This window comes from Vespula vulgaris, chromosome 2 (assembly GCF_905475345.1).
Source record: "Vespula vulgaris chromosome 2, iyVesVulg1.1, whole genome shotgun sequence".
NCBI classification, from domain to species: domain Eukaryota; kingdom Metazoa; phylum Arthropoda; class Insecta; order Hymenoptera; family Vespidae; genus Vespula; species Vespula vulgaris.
The window spans coordinates 3,616,199-3,622,198 of record NC_066587.1 but is presented as its reverse complement, the minus strand read 5'-3'; the positions used below and the strand labels follow the sequence as shown (position 1 = coordinate 3,622,198).

Here is a 6,000-nt window from a genome sequence, read left to right as displayed (position 1 = left end):
TAAATGCATTTACAAATTAATTCTTATAATATCAATAAAATAAGCGATATTAAAATATATACACGCACACGCACAGACATACATATTATTATTATTGATATTATTATTAAACACGTAAATCATTTGAAAAGGAGAAATAAACGAGAAACAACTAGTACTCGAGAGTTACTACGTAGTGCTAAACGCTTGAAGGACGTTGATGATAAAGATAAACAAAAGCTTATCGAGTTTGTGTCGTAGTATGATCTTGGCACGATCGTTAGTAGCATTTTGGACGGCTTGGAGTAAACACTGCTCGGAGAACGAGAAGATCGTTCATATAGACAGGATGGAACGAAGTGGAGACAAAGGAGCAGTTGGAGTAGAAGGAGAAGAGGAGTGAAGAGGAGAGAAGAGAAGAGGAGAGAAGAGGAGAGAAGAGGAGACTGCGTAGCGATAGACTAGGTTGGTTGACCACGTGGCTCATTGCCAGACCGCATACATCATATCGTGACATAATCATCCTCTATTCGCACCCCACTCGTTGGACGTTCCACCCTTACCATCTCCCAACATCCCTCCTATTACCGCATTACGCTCTGCAGATAGTCTTGCTGTGGTATTACGCTCTGGCGCTATCATTGCTATAACGCGAAGTTAGTCGCTAAACAACATCCTACTACCACCCACGGGACCTAGATTCCAAACGTTCTTCTACTTAGAACGAAATGCGGATTCTACTGGTTTAACTTAAAATACGAATTTCTATCTACGATCTACTAATATCTTCGTATTATGAAAATTTTTACTTTATTTTTGCTACTTTCTTTTGTATCGCATTACAGGAAATTTATTATTGTTTCTTAGATTACTTGTATATTTAAACAATTACGTATTTATGTTATTTGTAATATTTGTATATATAAATGATAAAGTTTTATGTGAAACTTGCGTAATACGAATAACAAGAAATATCTCATAATCCGTCAACACCAGCTTTAATTAAACTTGTTATAAAATTTTGTAATTATTCATAGTTCATAATGACGATTTCTAAAGCTCTCGTCTTCTTGTACGTGCGTCGTTTGTAATGGAAATCGTTAATTAAACCAGCTAATTCTAAGACTCAGATTTACGAGATTAAGGAGTTAAAGTTTGTTCGTCATTTTACTGAGTAGCAATTTAATCTACTTTATATATCACTTTTGATACTTTCGGCAATTTCTCGTCATTGCAGGAGTGTCCGTTCGATTAAAACGCGCAACCCGTATTGTTTGAACATACACAATGCGCGTCCTTTTCCGTATATCCTTGTGTAAATATTCGCAACGCGTTTACATCGACCTTAAACGGTTTACGAGCAGTACAAAGATTCGCTTTCTGTGAACTAATAAATCTAGCAAATAAGAGGATATATGTATACTTTAGTTTCTTGGAACGTGCTCTCCATGCTTTCCCCAAGTTCAACGTTTACAAATGGCCTTTAACGAAATTCAAAGTGATCCATTAAATATCTCGAAAGTACACAAAACTTATAAATATTAAAATACTCAAGTATATTAAATCGATAATAACATTACGTTATTAAATTGAAAGTGATGTTATCTTTCTTTTCTTTAGAAAAATCAATAGATAAAGAAACGTGCGAACAAAAACAAGAGAAGAATGCTTCATCGACAGAATGATTATTTTTATCGATGACTCGTTGAAAGAGCTCGTACCACATATATGGCGATCGGCGAGTGAACCATAAAGTTTGTGCATCATTTTCAAAGGTTCTGTAAAATTTGCTTTATCATTGTTATCCGTCACTTGATATTCCGCACCGGAGGTTTCAAAACTACACACGTATTTGGGGCGCAACTCGAATATCTCCACCGATAAAATTGTCTTCCACTATATGCGTGTTTTTTATCTGCTTTTACCCCTCTCTTACTTTTTTCTCCCCCCCTCCTGTAAAACGAATACGCATAGAATTGCGCGCTTTGTGCGTTCAACGTTCGATTCGAATAACAATTCTCCTATAGCGACGATTATTCTTCTCACGTTAATTCTGCCTGAATTACGAGTATTACGATAATAGGATAGAGACCTGTAAAGTCACGTGATTTCATCAGGATACACAGAGGTCATCTGTGATTAGTAAATACAATATAAGATGTTTTTGTTCAAGCATAAAAGAAATCTTATTGATACTGAGATTTTTCTTTATAACTACGTTTATTTTATATCTGATGTTATTCGAAGACAAAGATTATTAGACGATCTTGCGATAGAAGGAGGACACATGAAAGTCACAGAAACAAGGCTGAGTGCACATCAAGAAACGAAGTTCAAAGTCGTAATTTGGCCTTTACGATCCGGCTTCTGTCTTTCTCTTTTCTTATTTCTCTCTCTTTCTCTCTCTCTTCCTCTCTCTTTCTTTCTCTTATTGCTCTTTCGTTCACAACGAACTAAGGCACGTTACCTCGAAAACGTTTCCTCGAAACGACGTGAAGTATCAAACATCCACTTTCAATAAACGCGTTACCGTTTGCGAAACTGGGAAGGCTCGAGGACGGAGAAATGAAAAAATGTAGTAAACGTGCTCGTAATATCGCGAAAATGGCGCTATAACAGTGGATCATGATACAAAGTTTAGTAAGCTAGGCGAGCTAGATCTAGAGAGAGAGAGAGAGAGTGAGGGAGAAACAAAGAGAAAGAAACACACAGAGAGAGAGAGAGAGAGAGAGAGAGAGAGAGAGAGAGAGGATTCGGTCTAACGTTGGATGGCAAACCGTATCAGATAATGTAGCAAGTTTTAATTGTTATAGGTAGTCGCGGTTGATGTTATTTTACTCTATGATCATTAAGTCGGTCGATATTACATTTGATTCCTCGTAAGCGGATATCATTAATTGCTGTTTAAAGTCTTACAATTAGTTATATCATTTCTTTAATCGTAAATCATTGATTTTTTATTTTCGGTTCGAACACAGTCGAGATTTAACGTGACATATAATCTTTACGAAGGAACAACAAGGATACGAATAAAATGAATTATACTGATTATGAGTTGTCAACTTTATAATTTATTAAACAAATATGGAGAACGACAGGCGTGCAAAAATGAAGGATAGAAAATTGTAAGTTGGAGTTATATTTTCTAGAGCGAGAAATCTAAATAGATTTATTGGTTTAGCAACGTGCGTGTTAGAAATCACTTCTAGCAATCCGTTGATGGATGCCGTTGCGATATCTCTCGAACGATCCTCGTGCACAAGGACAGCCTTTAGAAAATCGTTCTCGCGGCATCTCGCGTGTCGCGGCCGCGAGGATCATCGAGCCAACGAACCTCCAATCTAGGAAGCAACTATTTTCACCGAACGCGCGACTTCCAAGTAGCAGACTCTCGTTACTGGAATCCTTTTTTGTGGCAATGTTAGAGAGGAATGTAGCGATAATCTCGGTGAGACCTCATTTGAGACTCTCCCTCTTTCTCTCTCTCTCTCTCTCTTTCTTTCTCTTTTTCACTTCTTTCCTTCCTTTCGTTCGTTCTTCTCTCGAGAAACGATGGAGAGAAGCGACCGGCGTTTTGCCAGAGAAATTTTATCACGATATTAAGCCGCAAGATTCGCAATCAGATTTTCACGTTTAACGGGATAATAATTTATTGATTTCTCACGAGATTATGCGTCCATGCAAAATTTTTTATCTTCGCTTTTATTAACGGGCTTCATGATTTCGTGGTAATCGTTTTATTCGATATGAAAACAATTGACTGAAAGAAAATTATTAGAATGAAACTTCCGGATGTTTTTATAAACCTTTCACACGGTGAAACGTCGTTCAGTTATATATATATATATATATATTTAGAAAGTTACGGAAGTGGTGCATCTTCGTGATACATATATAGATCGGATAAGAGGCCATTGACATTAACACATTGACCGACATAATTTCTTGGAAATCATCTTTTCTTCATCGAGACAAGCACAAAAAACGATTCGCTTAAGGTCGATCTTTCTTTAGATGGACTTTGTTCGTGACGCTAACGCTTAGAGACAGGTCAGTGCTCCTTTAAAGAACGATCGATTTTTGCGAAGATTAGAAACAGAGATTGTATGTACTAGTATATACTAGAAAGAAGATATCAAACCAACGATGTTTTACAACGACTAATATACCTATTTATATACCCATTTCAAACGTACAGATCATACAGAAATTCGCAATTTAACTTTAACTATTTTGATGTTGGTATTTGAAGATAACAACGTATTATTTGAGTATTTGTATCGGTAGTTTTCAGTTGGTTTTTGAAAGCACGATACTTTACTGAAATCTCCGTCGTGTAATCACGAAACGCTTTGAACGAAGATAATCGTTGCGGCTAGATCCATGACCTGATCATTTTCGTTGAAACTTCTCGGAGTCGAGCTTCTCGTTTATACGAAGTGGTTCGCCTCACGCTGCTTGAGTACAATCGTTCTCGGGCTCGCAGGTGGTAATGGCAGGGCGATAATTATAGACTCGCCACGCGTACAAGGATGGAAGGAGGTACGAAAGGATGTAGAGAAGGAGTAGGGAACCTCCTCCGGCTAATATCCTTCTCTATCTTCTCTCTACGAGTAGAGGAACCAGCCAAGTCCTCGAGGTTCTACGAATTTCTCTCTCATTCTCGATAGTTCACACATTCTGTCCTTTCCTCTCTTTGTCTATTCGTGTAAACGATATTTGGCTAATCGGCGCTGCATTTAGGGAAAGGACGTTGATAGGTTGGCCAATTATAAACGGATTAGAAGCTCCTGTACGTTTGGGATTAATATCGCTGAGAGAGAGTCATTTGTTCGCACAAACGTCAGAGTTCTCGAGATAGTGTCGAGTCCATTAACCCTTGATGGTTCTATCTCGACACTAAGGCTTTCAAATTTCACGATTGAGATATCGAGTGAGTATGATTATGTCAGCAGATATCCTCTTTTTTTTTCCTTTCGGTGTTACCCATTAAAAATTAAATGTTTCGTATCGTTATAATCGTTTCTTATCGTTATAGATAATCGTAAGTTATCTTTTTTTTTCGTTCTTTCTTTCTTTTTTTAGAGTGCATATCCAGGAAGCCAGGAAATGCGAAATGCGAAACAATAGTGAAATGTCTCGAGGCCGAGCGCATTTATCGTGCGTCCTGTCTCGATCTTGCAGTTTCGTTCTATTCACAGTTTTAACCTGGAGGTTAAAATCGAACTCTGCAGGATGATAATTATCGTACTGTACAAGGGGCACTTCCGAACGGAAATCACGGTCGACCTCCTGAAGGGATGGCTCGTAAAGAGCCTCCGGCGTCTGCTTTTCTTTCGTTTTCTTTCGTTCTCTCATTCGTCGATCGATCGATCTATCCTACTTTCTTTTCGACCCTTCGCAGGAACGACCCGTGTTTTTCCTACGTACGTTCGCTCGGATTAATGGTACTCTTTTCTTTCTTTCTCTTTTTCTTCCTCACCTTTACTTTTTTATTTCTTCTTTCTTTTTGTATCTATCTCTTTCACTCATTCTTCGTTCTTCGAACATTCTACAACTACAAAGAGAAATTTGTTGTCGGAGAGAAACAGGGGAAACGCGACTGTTCGCGAATTCGGTTGGTTTTTGGCGCGCGTACTAATGGCCGTTCGTTGTAAGTGGACTATGGGTTTCGCGCATGGATTTCTCTGTGCTCGTGTACGTGTTTGCTTATGTGTTTATATACGTATCCTTGTGTACGAGAAAGTAAGAGAAGGAGAAATGGAGAACTTGACGTGGCGTTTACACGAAAATTCGTAGGACATCGGTAATGCGCATTTACGAAAACCAGAAATTCACGAGTACGTCGCTTTAGAATCCATTAGCCGGCTCTAATTGTCCTGCGGATATATATGCATTCGTCGCCAACTTCGGAACATACTGTTAGCAGCAATAAGTGAGAATTGTTCTTTGACCTTGCACTTTGCATGTTTAGATACATTGAACGATTGTTTATTATTAAATGCGTGCGAAGCTTTTTAG

The 6,000-nt window shown here is 38.2% G+C and overlaps 1 long non-coding RNA gene across 2 annotated transcripts in view; it reads left to right on the top strand.

The window, feature by feature from the left end:
- Window positions 1-279: 279 nt before the first annotated feature.
- The window catches only part of LOC127072548 (uncharacterized), a 37,379-nt gene continuing 31,658 nt past the window's right edge, over window positions 280-6,000 (top strand). For both annotated transcript variants that reach the window (XR_007785521.1, XR_007785519.1), the window contains exon 1: window positions 280-444. This is a non-coding gene — a long non-coding RNA (uncharacterized LOC127072548). The remainder of the gene's footprint in view (window positions 445-6,000) is intronic.